Source organism: Schistocerca gregaria, chromosome X (genome assembly GCF_023897955.1).
Source record: "Schistocerca gregaria isolate iqSchGreg1 chromosome X, iqSchGreg1.2, whole genome shotgun sequence".
Taxonomy (NCBI): domain Eukaryota; kingdom Metazoa; phylum Arthropoda; class Insecta; order Orthoptera; family Acrididae; genus Schistocerca; species Schistocerca gregaria.
Window position 1 is genome coordinate 598,404,838 of NC_064931.1, and position 13,525 is coordinate 598,418,362.

A 13,525-nucleotide genomic window follows, 5' to 3' on the forward strand; every position below is an offset into this window, starting at 1 on the left:
GACGAGACCTTTCTCTACTGCCAGCGCTGAAGTGGAGAGGACACGAACTTCCTTTGATGGTTCGCTAAAAACCCGACAACCAACGGATCGCAAGCGAACACCTGCGAATGCGACACGGGTACGACCAAATTCCATTTGCGCACACACGTCTAGCGTTTACACTAGACAGAATTTTCGTTGGCTGTTGCACGTTCGGTTATGTTCACTTGGTTGCAAAGGAAGCTTTATACGCAAAAGCTATTGATCTTGCTGTATCTACGAGGCACGGGAGCTTCGAGCGTCACATGAAGGTCTGGGAGGTGGCCTGCATTGCAGGCGTATGCGACGGAACAACACTACAGTACCGGTGTGGCGTACAGAGAGCGTCGCTTTGTAGCACCATTTTTCTGCGCGGGTCACCTTGGCGGTGTTAGAGCTTAGCTCATTATCCTTTCTCCATCGGTATTTAGTGCGGCTAAACGGCCCGACGACAACAGAGCCACCAGACACAAAACCAAGTTAGAAAATTGAAGGTAAAACTCCCAAGTATTAAAGCTTCATGTTATACTAGAAATTCAGAGTTTCCAGTGCTGATGCTCGCGTCGTCGTCGACGACAGCAGTGAACCTGGAGTTCAACTGGAGAGTAAGCGGGTCTACTTCCGGGGCTGATGTGCTGCCAGCCAGTACGGCGACTGCCATCATGAATCCTCGTAGGTCACATTTCGCCCACCAGATCCAATTTTCAGCGAATGGGATTAAAACTTATTGGAAGCGTAAATTAACCTGATGAGGTCTTTGATACAAAGTGATTACTAGTCTAATTTCTGTTTAACGTCACCGCTCTTTATGGTTCAAATGGTTCAAATGGCTCTGAGCACTATGGGATTTAACTTCTAAGGTCATCAGTCCCCTAGAACATAGAACTACTTACAACTAAGTAACCTAAGGACATCACACACATCCATGCCCGAGGCAGGATTCGAACCTGCGACCGTAGCGGTCCCGCGGTTCCAGACTGTAGCACCTAGAAGCGCACGACCACCGCTCTTTAGAAGAGAGTTAAGTAACGTACACACACTATGAGATCAAAAGTATCTGGACAACTGGCTGAAAATGACTTCCAAGTTCGTGGCGCCCTCCATCGGTAATGCTGGAATTCAATATTGAGTTCAATCAGGTGCTGGAATGTTTCTTGGGGAGTAGCAGCCCATTCTTCACGAAGTGCAGCACTGAGGAAAGGTATCGGTGTCTGTCGGTGAGGCCTGGCACGAAGTCGGCGTTCCAAAACATACCAAAGATGTTCTATAGGAATCAGGCCAGTCCATTACAGGGATGTTATTGTCGTGTAACCACTCAACCACAGGCCGTGCATTATAAACAGTTGCTCGATCGTGTTGAAAGATGCAATCGCAATCCCCTAGCTCCTCTTCAACAGTAGGAAGCAAGAAGGTGCATAAAACATCAGCTTAGGCCTGTGCTACGATAGTGCCACGCAAAACAACAACGGTTTCAAGCCTCCTCCATGAAAAAAAACGACCACATCATAACACCACCGCCTCCGAATTCTACTGTTGGCACTAAACATGCTGGTAGATGACGTTCACCGGGCATTCGCCAAACCCACACCCTGCCATCGGATCGCCACATTCTGTACCGTATTCGGGAGTCCACTCAACGTTTTTCCATTGTCCAATCGTCCAATGTTTACGCTCGTTACACCAAGCGAGGAGTCGTTTGGCATTTACCGGAGTGATGTGTGGCATATGAGCAGCTGCTCGACCGTGAAACCCAAGTTTTCTCATTTCCCGCCTAAGTCTCATAGTACTTGCAGTGGATCCTGATGCAGTTTGGAATTCCTGTGTGATGTTTTGGATAGATGTCTGCCTATTACACATTCCGACCCTCTTCTGTTAGTCAACAGATGAGGTCGACCTGAACGCTTTTGTTCTGCACGTCTCCCTTCTCGTTTCCACTTCACTATCAAACCGGAAACAGTGTACTTAGGGATGTTTACGAGTGTGGAAATCTCGCGTACAGACGTATGACACAAGTGACACCCGATCACCTGACCACGTTCGAAGTCCGTGAGTCCCACGGAGCGACACATTCTGCTCTCTCATTATGTCTAATGACTACTGAGGTCGTAGACATTGATTTCCTGGCAGTAGGTGGCAGCACAATGCACCTCATATGAACAACGTATGTTTTTGGGGGTGTCCAGATACTTTTGATCACATAGTGTACCTTATTCAGTAATAAATGTTTTTAAAATTTTTTACGTGTTTTCAGTCCAGCGGATCTATTCCTCAGGAAGCTACATCATACCTATTTATGAATTTCACTTTATGGGCTTAAGACATGCGTATGCAAATGACTTCAGTTTCTTAATTAACAACAATCAATATGTACAAGCTCTCAAATATATTATAAACACGTATCAGCAAAACAGCAAGGTGGGCGTTAATACACAAAAGTCAGCAATGCTTACGACTGTACAGGCGATACATCGTACGTCACCTGACATCCCTATTTGCTTCCAGTATACAGGCTTCCATCTCGGACCAAAAAGAAGAGAACTGACCTCGCATTTTTCAGAATCGTTAACATTCCTTATGTGTGTCAATCACTGTAAGAAAAAGTTGTATGTTAAATGTTTTACTAGATTTACTGTCATAAATCGGTAAAGTTTGCGTTATTTTCCGAACGCGACAATCTGTATGCCGTGTAACTAATGAACCTCAGTGAACTACGATTCGTTTTGAAGTTGAATGTCCGTTGTTGTTGAAGGTATACGACCATAACATGACAGTAATTAATACCGTTTTTAGAAACATTTCATTCTTGTAATGAACATTAACGCCGTTTTCATAACTATTAAACATACCTGGGTTTGAACCACTCTTTATTACTCATTGGTCCTGTCTTAAATTTCATGGTGCCCCTTTTCTGAAACGCGAAAAAAAATTAAGTGATAAATATTGATGCTCGCGCTGTACTTACGTTCCGATGGGTTGCCATCTGCCGCTCATCATAGACACACCTCGCAGCTAATCAAGGTCATCTGCAAGCATCAAGAACTGATTTGTTTCGTCTGCTTACATATCGTTGTCCCCGCACCCTTTGTTACAAATAAATATGTCTTTGACATTTTTTACTTCGGAAGTGGAATACACGCATGTTTTGTTAGGGTCCCTGGCACTACGCGTCCGCCTTCGAACCAAGGACGAAGCACTTGTTCTTCAAGTTTGTATTCCTCCTTCAGAGCAAAACAGAATACTACAGTTGTCAAACTCGATGCTGCCCACTGATGCAGTTCATAAGGTGCGGGTTATTGGAACTTTTCTTCGACGGTGGATACTTGCTCGAGCTGCTAGTCTCTTGACAGTTCCCCAATGCCATCGCATGGCCCTTTCCATGAGGTGTTGCAAGGAATTGCCATTCTGCAATTATTCCAAAAACTTATTATCTTTGACGAATTTCACTACATATCACTGAAACAAGTGAACTCAAATTTCATGCTTCAAACAATCGAAAATAGCAACGAGCGACACACAATTGACAGAACCAGCAGCATTGTAGTAGATAAGAAAAGGATGTAGCGTGGTCTAGTTTTTCTTCCACTGAAACACGAAAACCTCATCTTGAATGACACATGAGTAGTTCGAAATATACGTTAAAACCGGAATTTCTGTTGTTTTCTTGCTGCTTTTTTCCTAGTAGCATAAATATCGTATGACGCTTTCAACGCGTGTTTTTTTTTTCAGTATTATCAGTTTCTCGAACAAGACGTCAAGAAAGTCATTTTTAACTATCTCCACGCTCTAATTAGCACTTTCAGTCGCAATCCGGTGTTGTAGATTACTGTGTTCAACAAAGCACATTGGAAAACAGATTCAATATGATCCTATAGTTCTGACAGCCCAGGACAAACTAAACATTTATTAAAAATCTACAATGGCTTAGGTGGATTACAAATGATTCTTGCTATGCAATGGTGGTACGTTTTTAAGTGAAGTTATTCCTGATGAGCCGTACATCTTAAGGTCAACGTTTTGATGATGCATAAAACACACACACACACACACACACACACACACACACACACACACACACACACACACACACAATGCCAAAAGATCCCGCTAAAACACAACGGTGGTGACACACAAACACACACACACACACACACACACAGTGCCAAAAGATCCCGCTAAAACACAACGGTGACGTCGAAGTTGTGCAAATTTTGAGAATACTATCTTACTGGTACGATATGTGTCCTTGAAATGACGATGGAGTTTCTCTAGATTGCATAGTATTAGTTTTTTCTGCTTTTGCTCTTTTTCCGTGTTTTCTAACTGTAACCTATACTTTTCAGGCATTTTTCAGCTAACTTCTTCTGACTGGTAAAATGCAGCAACTATATTTATACTTTTCGCTGGAAGGTTATGACCTGTCTTGATTCCCGGTGTACACATTAATAATTCCTTTGATGCCAAATCTTTTGCCACTGAAAACGTGTATTTTGTAGCTTTAAAATGATTTTGAGTTTTTGCAGTTGACCAATGTAGCGGAAGTAGAAAGGATCTGAATTTTAAAGTTTGTATCTTGACAGAATAAATGATTTGATTAGGTTTTCTAAAATTCTTGAGTAGGTTCCGGTACTTGTGAGTCATCCGTGTCTGTGTACTGGAAAACTTCAGCTTTTAATGCAGCTGCTGTTTTTCTAGTTTTGACTTTTCCATATATGTTCTGTGAAAGCTTTTTCGTTTAACCTAGCAAGACAAGAGTTTTGTTTAATCCTGGTACTGTAGTTTCCCTTATCAGTTTAGTCGAACAGTCCGAAGGATTCTTTTCACTACCGCTACCACTACTCTCAGCATTTACATTAACACTAGAACTAGGTTGCACATTTACTTAGAATTAGTACTGCTACTTGTGCGACACAATATCTCTAAGTTTTTGTCAAATTTGACAATTGCTTTGTATCGGTGTGGGATATCGTACTTTAACATAATTTGTGGCCTTAACTGGCAACTGATTGAAGCGACGGTGGATTGCGTAACTTTTTCATCCATTTTACACAACCTGTGAAGTACGAATTGAATTGTATATAGCAGTGATGGAAGGAGAGGTCGTTTATTATACCACTTAAAATTTTCATCTAGCAACTGATTTTACAGCGACATGGAGCTTTGCTTTTCTCAAAATAGTCGCTGGCATGTGAAATTAACGAAAGACTATTATACACTCAAAAAAACCTTTATAACTTCATACGGTAAACAATCCGTATCACAGCCACATCTAGCAAAGAACTAACATTCACGGTCTTACCATATCACTTCATGAGTGTTGTATACCAAGACGTAGCGCATCCCGTGGGGTTTACAGCTGTTCCTCTTTATATTTCTTTTTTTTTCTTTGCGTTTCCCCATTGAAGATTTTGAAAATTTTTAGTAATTTTTTTTAAAAATCAAATGTTGCACGTTTAGTCCATATTTCTATCCCATTTAAAATGGCGTATTTCAGTAACAATTTGAAACATGGTGAAAATTACATAATATTTGTGTTATAAAAATACCCTATTAACGTCACCTCAAACTCAATTTTGTTTGAAAATTTTATTTCGAATACTTTTTGAGCTACAAGTCCCAGAGTCGCATGATTTTCGTAAATTACGGTTTGACCATTAAAAATCCCGAAAGCATTTGTATATCACAGCTACGAGTTTGCCAAAGATATTATCTTACCATCTAGTTTAGATGATAGAAAATTGAATCACCCGAAAAATGCAAGGTTTCCTGCTGCCGAACTGAAATAGGATAGACCATACAGTGTGAGACAGCTAAGACAGACCACCCCAAATACAGCGAGAATGAATAAGTATATTGAGATACGGTTTTCGAAAGTTATAACGGACAAGATGGTGAATTTGCGGACTTTTGAAAGTAATTTTTATCGTTTATAGTGACCTAATTAAGAAACCGACTTGGTTTTTTCCTAATGTAACTATATCATATTTCCTATGGAATGTGAAAGAAACTTCCAAGGAACTTCAACGACATAACATGTGCTAAGATAACAGCGACACAAACTATTGTCCAGCCATCAGGACAAGAGGCTCCACAAACGTCTGCCTTATTATACCAAATCTAAGCAAACACGAAACTCAGGTACGATTCATATACATACCTGTGTACTTCAAGTCCATCAGTCTGTCTTCTGCTGGTGTAACAAACAGATAACTTCCTCTTAAAGCTATTGAGACATTCACAACGTGTACGACAGCCGAAAAAGTTAATATCGTTTATGGCGAATGTCGCTAAACTGCGAAGGGCGTTTAGTAAGTATGCAACACATTTCTTTCTCGGTCACTTTCGGCTGAAAAAAGTGCGGAATTTGTTGTAAGACATGGATTATTTACGATGCAGCCCGTACGGTTTCATTAAGTTCCGGCAGGTGGCGGTGCTATACGCGGCCTTCAAAATGGCATTTGTAACGAATGTGAGTTTCAAGCAGATAGCTGTCATTGAGTTTCTTTCGACGGAAAACCAGAGCATTGCAGATATTCATAGGAGCTTGCAGAGTGTCTACGTAGACACGGCAGTGAACAAAAGAACGGTGAGTCGTTAGGCGATGCGTCAGTCATCATCAGCGCAACACGTTCACGTAAACCTATCCGATCTCCAACGTTCCGTTCGGCCGCTCACGGCTGTGAATCCTGCGATGTTGGAACGTGCGGACAGTCTCATTCGAGGTGATCGACGGTTCACAATCAGACACCTATCTGCTTAACTGGACATCTCTGTTAGAGTAGTGTTGACACACTCGTCTACCAGTTGGGGTACTCAAAGCGGTGTGCCAGACGGGTTCCTTGTGGCCTAACACAAGACCATAAATAGCAACGAAGAATCATCCGTGAGGAATTACTGGCACGTTACCAGGCTGATCGTGACGATTTTTTGTCGTACGCCGTCACAGGTGACGAAACACAGGCTCTTCACTTCGAACCGGAAAGTAAACGGCAACCCATGGTATAGCGTCATACCATCTTTTCCCCGAAGAAGACATTAAAGCTCACCCTCAGCCGATAAACTCATGGCAACGGTCTACTGAAGCAGTGAAGAGTTTATTCTGTTTGATGTCCTCCCTCATGGTGCAATGTCCAGCTACACGCATCTGTGCCACCCTCAGGAAATTGAAGATATGAATACAGCATGTTCGTAACCACAAGAATTCAAACGAACTTCTCATAGCAACGCAAGGCCTCACGTAAGTCTGCGCACCCGAGATGATTTCGAAAAACTTCGTTGGACTGTTGTTCTTCATCTCGCATCTTTCGACATCCATCTAATTGGTCCAATGAAGGATGCACTCACAGAGTATTTCTTACAGGGCAGCCGCAACTGTGCAAGTCCATTTTGAAAAATGAAGAAACCGCAGAACAGTTGCTTAATCCACAATCTTTTACAGTGTACGTGACCGGTTTAGGAACACTTAAAGATACATCATCTGATGTAAACTGAAATAATAAAAATATTCTGTTAAACTCGAATGAGAGGAGATCATCAAGTCTGAAATATCAGGTAAGAAACTATGCGGCTAAAGTTTCTTATTTACAAGAAATTAAAAGCGTAAACAGAACGTTACCTACAAATAAAATCACTTAAATATCTGAGATCATCCTCTCCCCAACATTATTTAACCTGTGTAGGAGGGACCGGAAGGCAGCAGTTTCATATTTAAACCAGTGGTAGACATCTTTCTATAGATGCCAACCTACCTTGCCACTATTTAAAGTGATCTTTAAATCTAATGGCAAGGTCCCGTTAATCTGTTGGTGAATAGAGAAAGAACACAGCGTTTCCAGCATACCACCTTAGCGGCCTCCTCCGTATATTACTTTAAATACTCATACTCGAAATAAGACATAAAGATATTCGCTAAAATGCAAGCTAGGGGGACCATGGCCAGATCCTGTTGCTGTCTGTACACTTGGCTAACAAATTAAAAAAAATTAAAACGTAGGGTCAAACTTAAAATATTAACAACACCCTTGACTTCGTCCGATGACCTGCCGCTTAATATGCTGAAGATCTCAAGAACGATGCCACATGTTTCATCTGTAGGTATATTAGTATACATATTGCTGATGTCAAAGGTAGCCATGTGGGTCCTTGTGGTAAGTTGGTATTTTAAGAATTGTAATTAGATCTTCCCTGTTTTTATCACTCTGCACTCCCTGTGTGAATCATGGAATTCTTTTAGATAAGCTAAATCATTATGGTTTGAGTGGGGCAGTGCACAAATGGTTTAATTCATACTTAACTGGAAGAATGCAGAAATTTGAAATAAGTGGTTCATGTAATATTAATACAACAGCTGATTCCTCAAACTGGGGGGCTATCAAGTACGGGGTCCCACAGGGTTCGGTCTTAGGTCCTTTACTGTTCTTGATATACATTAATGACTTACCATTCCATATTGATGAAGATGCAAAGTTAGTTCTTTTTGCTGATGATACAAGTATAGTAATAACATCCAAAAACCAAGAACTAAGTGATGTAATTGTAAATGATGTTTTTCACAAAATTATTAAGTGGTTCTCAGCAAACGGACTCTCTTTAAATTTTAATAAAACACAGTATATACAGTTCCATACAGTAAATGCCACAACTCCAGTAATAAATATAGACTTTGAACAGAAGTCTGTAGCTAAGGTAGAATTTTCAAAATTTTTAGGTGTGTCCATTGATGAGAGGTTAAACTGGAAGCAACACATTGATGGTCTGCTGAAACGTCTGAGTTCGGCTACGTATGCTATTAGGGTTATTGCAAATTTTGGTGATAAGAATCTCAGTAAATTAGCTTACTATGCCTACTTTCATTCACTGCTTTCGTATGGTATCATATTCTAGGGCAATTCATCGTTGAGTAGAAAAGTATTCATTGCTCAAAAACGTGTAATCAGAATAATTGCTGGAGCCCACCCACGGTCATCCTGCAGACATCTATTTAAGGACCTAGGGATCCTCACAGTAACCTTACAGTATATATATTCACTTATGAAATTTGTTGTTAATAATCCAGTCCAGTTCAAAAGTAATAGCAGTGTGCATAGATATATCACCAGGAGAAAGGATGATCTTCACTATGCAGGATGAAATCTGACTTTGGCACAGAAGGGGGTAAATCATGCTGCCACAAAAGTCTTTGGTCACCTACCAAACAGCATCAAAAGCCTGACAGATAGTCAACCAACATTTAAAAATAAATTAAAAGAATTTCTAGATGACAACTCCTTCTACTCATTGGCTGAATTTTTAGATATAAATTAAGGGAGGGAAAAATAACTAACTTAAGCATTAGTGTCATGCAATATTTTGTGTAATGTAATATCTTGTACAGACATATTTCATTAACCTGACAGGTTCCACATCATTACGAAGTGTCTTATTCATGATCTATGGAACAAGTATTAATCTAATCTAATCTAATCTAATCCTGAAGGAAAAATGTTATGTTAAGAAAACCCCCAACAGATTTCTCAAGTTTGTAACCCAAATCACCCCATGCGTTAACAATCGGTCTCGCCGAATGGTAAAGTTCATGTCGCCCCGAGCCTAGGTGCGTTAGGTTTAATCATTATAACTTATTTCTTCCGCTTCTCATCCGGAAAAGTAGTAGTATCTTATAGTACTTCCCCGACGCCACCAGAGTGCGTTTGTGTCTGGTCTCAGCGGTTAACAATGTCACTAGTAACAATAAAGCCGGCCGGTGTGGGTGAGCGATTCTAGGGGCTTCAGTCTGGAACCGCGCGACCGCTACTGTCGCAGGTTCGAATCCTGCCTCGGGAGTGGATGTATGTGATGTCCTTGTATTAGTTAGGTTTAAGTACTTCTAAGTTCTAGGGGACTGATGACCTGGGATGTTAAGTCCCATAGTTCTCAGAGCCATTTGAACCATTTTAACAAAAAACTGCTCAACTTTTCCTCATGCTCCTGCTAAGAAAGGGCAACAGCCGTTTTCCTTATGTCAGCACAGACGACTAAGACATCGTTATCTGTAAGTTTTTATGAAGTGACTTCAATATCTGCCATTCTCCGCTGCGATTAGTTCTAAAACCCCTATTATCTTTTACAATGCTGTTTGTTTGCTAAGATGCCTAATTTTTAACAGGAACTGGAACGTCAGCGCTTTCTAAAGCCTCTGTTGTATGAGCAATTGTCACAGATTCTTGTTCTTCAGAGATATTCTCTCTTAGATTACATGATAAACCCATGTTTAACAGACTACCCTCGTCATCATTAGAAGCAATAGCTGTCTTATTAACAAATCTAGGGTGGAATTCTAAGTACATTTAGGAGATGAGACGGCTCCATTTGGCCTAGACCTATTACATAGTTTGAACAGTCTTGACAGGCGTCTAGAATTGATGATCTCTTTATAGTTGTCGACGGCCTCGAGAATATGACAGTACATTTTATCAAATTTGATAGCACTTACAACCTTGACTTACAACCTTGTGGCAGGTACAAAGCCCTATTCAAAATTTCCTTCTTATACTGGGCCCTAATTTCACCGTTAATACATTCAACATTAGAATACGTAACGTACTTAGCGGTATGGCGATTGGTTTTAACAAATATATTAATCATATAATTAGGAATCACTTCATGACGAAGACAATTTTCTTGAATCTTATATTGGCACAAATGTTCGCTAACTTTACGTTATAATGATATAGTCTGTAAAACGCTCCTTTTGCCTTGTTGGGCGTAAATGCGCAAAGAGTTCGATACAAGTCTAAGTGTTCCGAAACCAGTCGTGCACATAATAAAAGTTCGCGAACTAAGCAACTGTTCTGCGGTTTCTTCATTTTTCAAAATAGACTTGTACAACTGATGCATCACCCTTGAAAACCTCAGCAGATTTTGCTGCAGGCCATAGGACAAATCAAGGAGATTGTTGATATTTTAACTTGAATCCTACGTTTTAATTTATTTTAAATTTTGTGGCCAAGTGTACAGGCAGCAACAGGATCTGGCCACGGGTTGCCCCGTAGCTTGCATTTTAGCGAATGTTTTTATGTCTCATTTCGAATAGGAATTTTTTAAGAAGTGTCCGAAAAAGGGCACTAAGGTGATATGTCGGAAACGTTATGTTGATGACTATTTTGTTCTTTAGGGATGCAGCAAGAAAGATTGTGATAATCTACATAGCCGACTTAATACATTCCATAGAAAGACTTCTTTGTGTGCTCAATATCAGATTAACAGGACCTTGCCATATTTAGAATTGAAGATCACCTTAAATGGCGGCAAGGTCGAGTTAGACATTTATAGAAAGGAGTCTACTACGATTCAGTTCTGAATGTAGCTTCGAACCACCCTTTAAAATATGAAACTGCTGCTTTCCGGGCCTCCTAAACAGGTTAAATAACGTTCACCTCACATAAGAGGCGTATGAAAGAAAGTTTGTTATAATCAAGTACGAGGGTTGAAACTTAAATAGTGGCAACTATTTACTTACAGCTCTTACAAAATAGATACGTGTTTCAAAGTTTTACTGACCTTCAAAGTAATCACCAGCATTATGTATAACCCGTTGCCAGCGATGTGGAAGTCGTAGGATACTCTTAGCAGTGACAGTTGCGTTGACAGTTCGAGCGGTGTGATCTAGTGCCCTGCGAATTTGTAGCAGTTCTGAAGTGAATGCCGTGAAGTGTTTCCTTCAGTTTAGAAATCGAGTTGAACTCACGAGGGCTTAAGTCAGGGGAGAGCAGTAGGTCAGGGGAGAGCAGTAGGTGGTATAGCACCTAACAGCCCCATCAGTCAAATAAATCGGTAACAGCTTGCACTGTGCGTGCTTGAGCATTGTCCTGCAAAATGATGGTCAGGTCCTGCAAAAAGTGTCATCACTTCTGTCCCTATGCTGTGTTCATTTTTGGAACACAGCCTACGACCAGCTTAGCGACAAACTTTCGGTTAGTGGAGGGAGAAAGAGAACAGCGTTTACAGACACAAAAAATACTTCATTTTAATGTTAGTCCCCGAGGTTATTATATGTCAACGCTCCAAGATGTCCTTTGTTTCGAGTAAATGTAGTGATGTGTCTGGTATTTCGACAGCAAGAGAACGTGAACGTGAATGTGTAGCAGAATCGTTTTATAATGTTGTTGTTGTTGTTGTTGTGGTCTTCAGTCCTGAGACTGGTTTGATGCAGCTCTCCATGCTACTCCATCCTGTGCAAGCTTCTTAGTCTCCCAGTACCTACTGCAACCTACATCCTTCTGAATCTGCTTAGTGTATTCGTCTCTTGGCTTCCCTCTACGATTTTTATCCTGCCCTCAAATACTAAATTGGTGATCCCTTGATGCCTCAGAACATGTCCCACCAACCTATCCCTTCTTCTGGTCAAGCTGTGCCACAAACTTCTCTCCTCCCCAATCCTATTCAATACTTCCTCATTAGTTATGTGATCTACCCATCTAATCTCCAGCATTCTTCTGTAGCACCACATTTCGAAAGTTTCTATTCTCTTCTTGTCCAAACTATGTATCGTCCATGTTTTACTTCCATGCATGGCTACACTCCATACAAATACTTTCAGAAATGACTTCCTGATACTTAAATCTATATTCGATGTTATAAATTTCTCTTCTTCAGAAACGCTTTCCTTGCCATTGCCAGTCTACATTTTATATCCTTTCTATTTCGACCATCATCAGTTATTTTACTCCCTAAATAGCAAAACTCCTTTACTACTTTAAGTGTCTCATTTCCTAATCTAATTCCCTCAGCATCACCCGATTTAATTTGACTACATTCCATTATCCTCGTTTTGCTTTTGTTGATGTTCATCTTATATCCTCCTTTCAAGACACTGTACATTCCGTTCAATTGCTCTTCCAAGTCCTATGCTGTCTCTAACAGAATTACAATGTCATCGGTGAACCTCAAAGTTTTTATTTCTTCTCCATGGATTTTAATACCTACTCCGAATTTTTCTTTTGTTTCCTTTACTGCTTGCTGAATATACAGATTGAATAACATTGGGGAGAGGCTACAACCCTGTCTCATTCCCTTCCCAACCACTGCTTCCCTTTCATACCCCTCGACTCTTATAACTGCCATCTGGTTTCTGTACAAATTGTAAATAGCCTTTCGCTCCCTGTATTTTACCCCTGCCACCTTTAGAATTTGAAAGAGAGTATTCCAGTCAACATTGTCAAAAGCTTTCTCTAAGTCTACAAATACTAGACACGTAGGTTTGCTTTTCCTTAATCATTCTTCTAAGATAAGTCGTAAGGTCAGTATTGCCTCACGTGTTCCAGTGTTTCTACGGAATCCAAACTGATCTTCCCCGAGGTCGGCTTCTACTAGTTTTTCCATTCGTCTGTAAAGAATTCGTGTTAGTATTTTGCAGCTGTGGCTTATTAAACTGATAGCTCAGTAATTTTCATATCTGTCAACGCCTCCTTTCTTTGGGATTGGAATTATTATATTCTTCTTGAAGTCTGAGGGTATTTCGCCTGTTTCATAC

The 13,525-nt window shown here is 40.5% G+C and overlaps 1 protein-coding gene across 2 annotated transcripts in view; it reads right to left on the reverse strand.

The window, feature by feature from the left end:
• The window catches only part of LOC126298863 (src kinase-associated phosphoprotein 2-A-like), a 192,910-nt gene that overhangs the window by 25,334 nt on the left and 154,051 nt on the right, over window positions 1-13,525 (reverse strand). Inside the window, exon 2 of one of the 2 annotated variants that reach the window (XM_049990375.1) lies at window positions 2,981-3,041. The exons of the other annotated variant lie outside the window; for it this stretch is intronic. The gene's annotated coding sequence lies outside the window, so the exon portion shown is untranslated. The remainder of the gene's footprint in view (window positions 1-2,980; window positions 3,042-13,525) is intronic. 2 annotated transcript variants of the gene reach the window in all.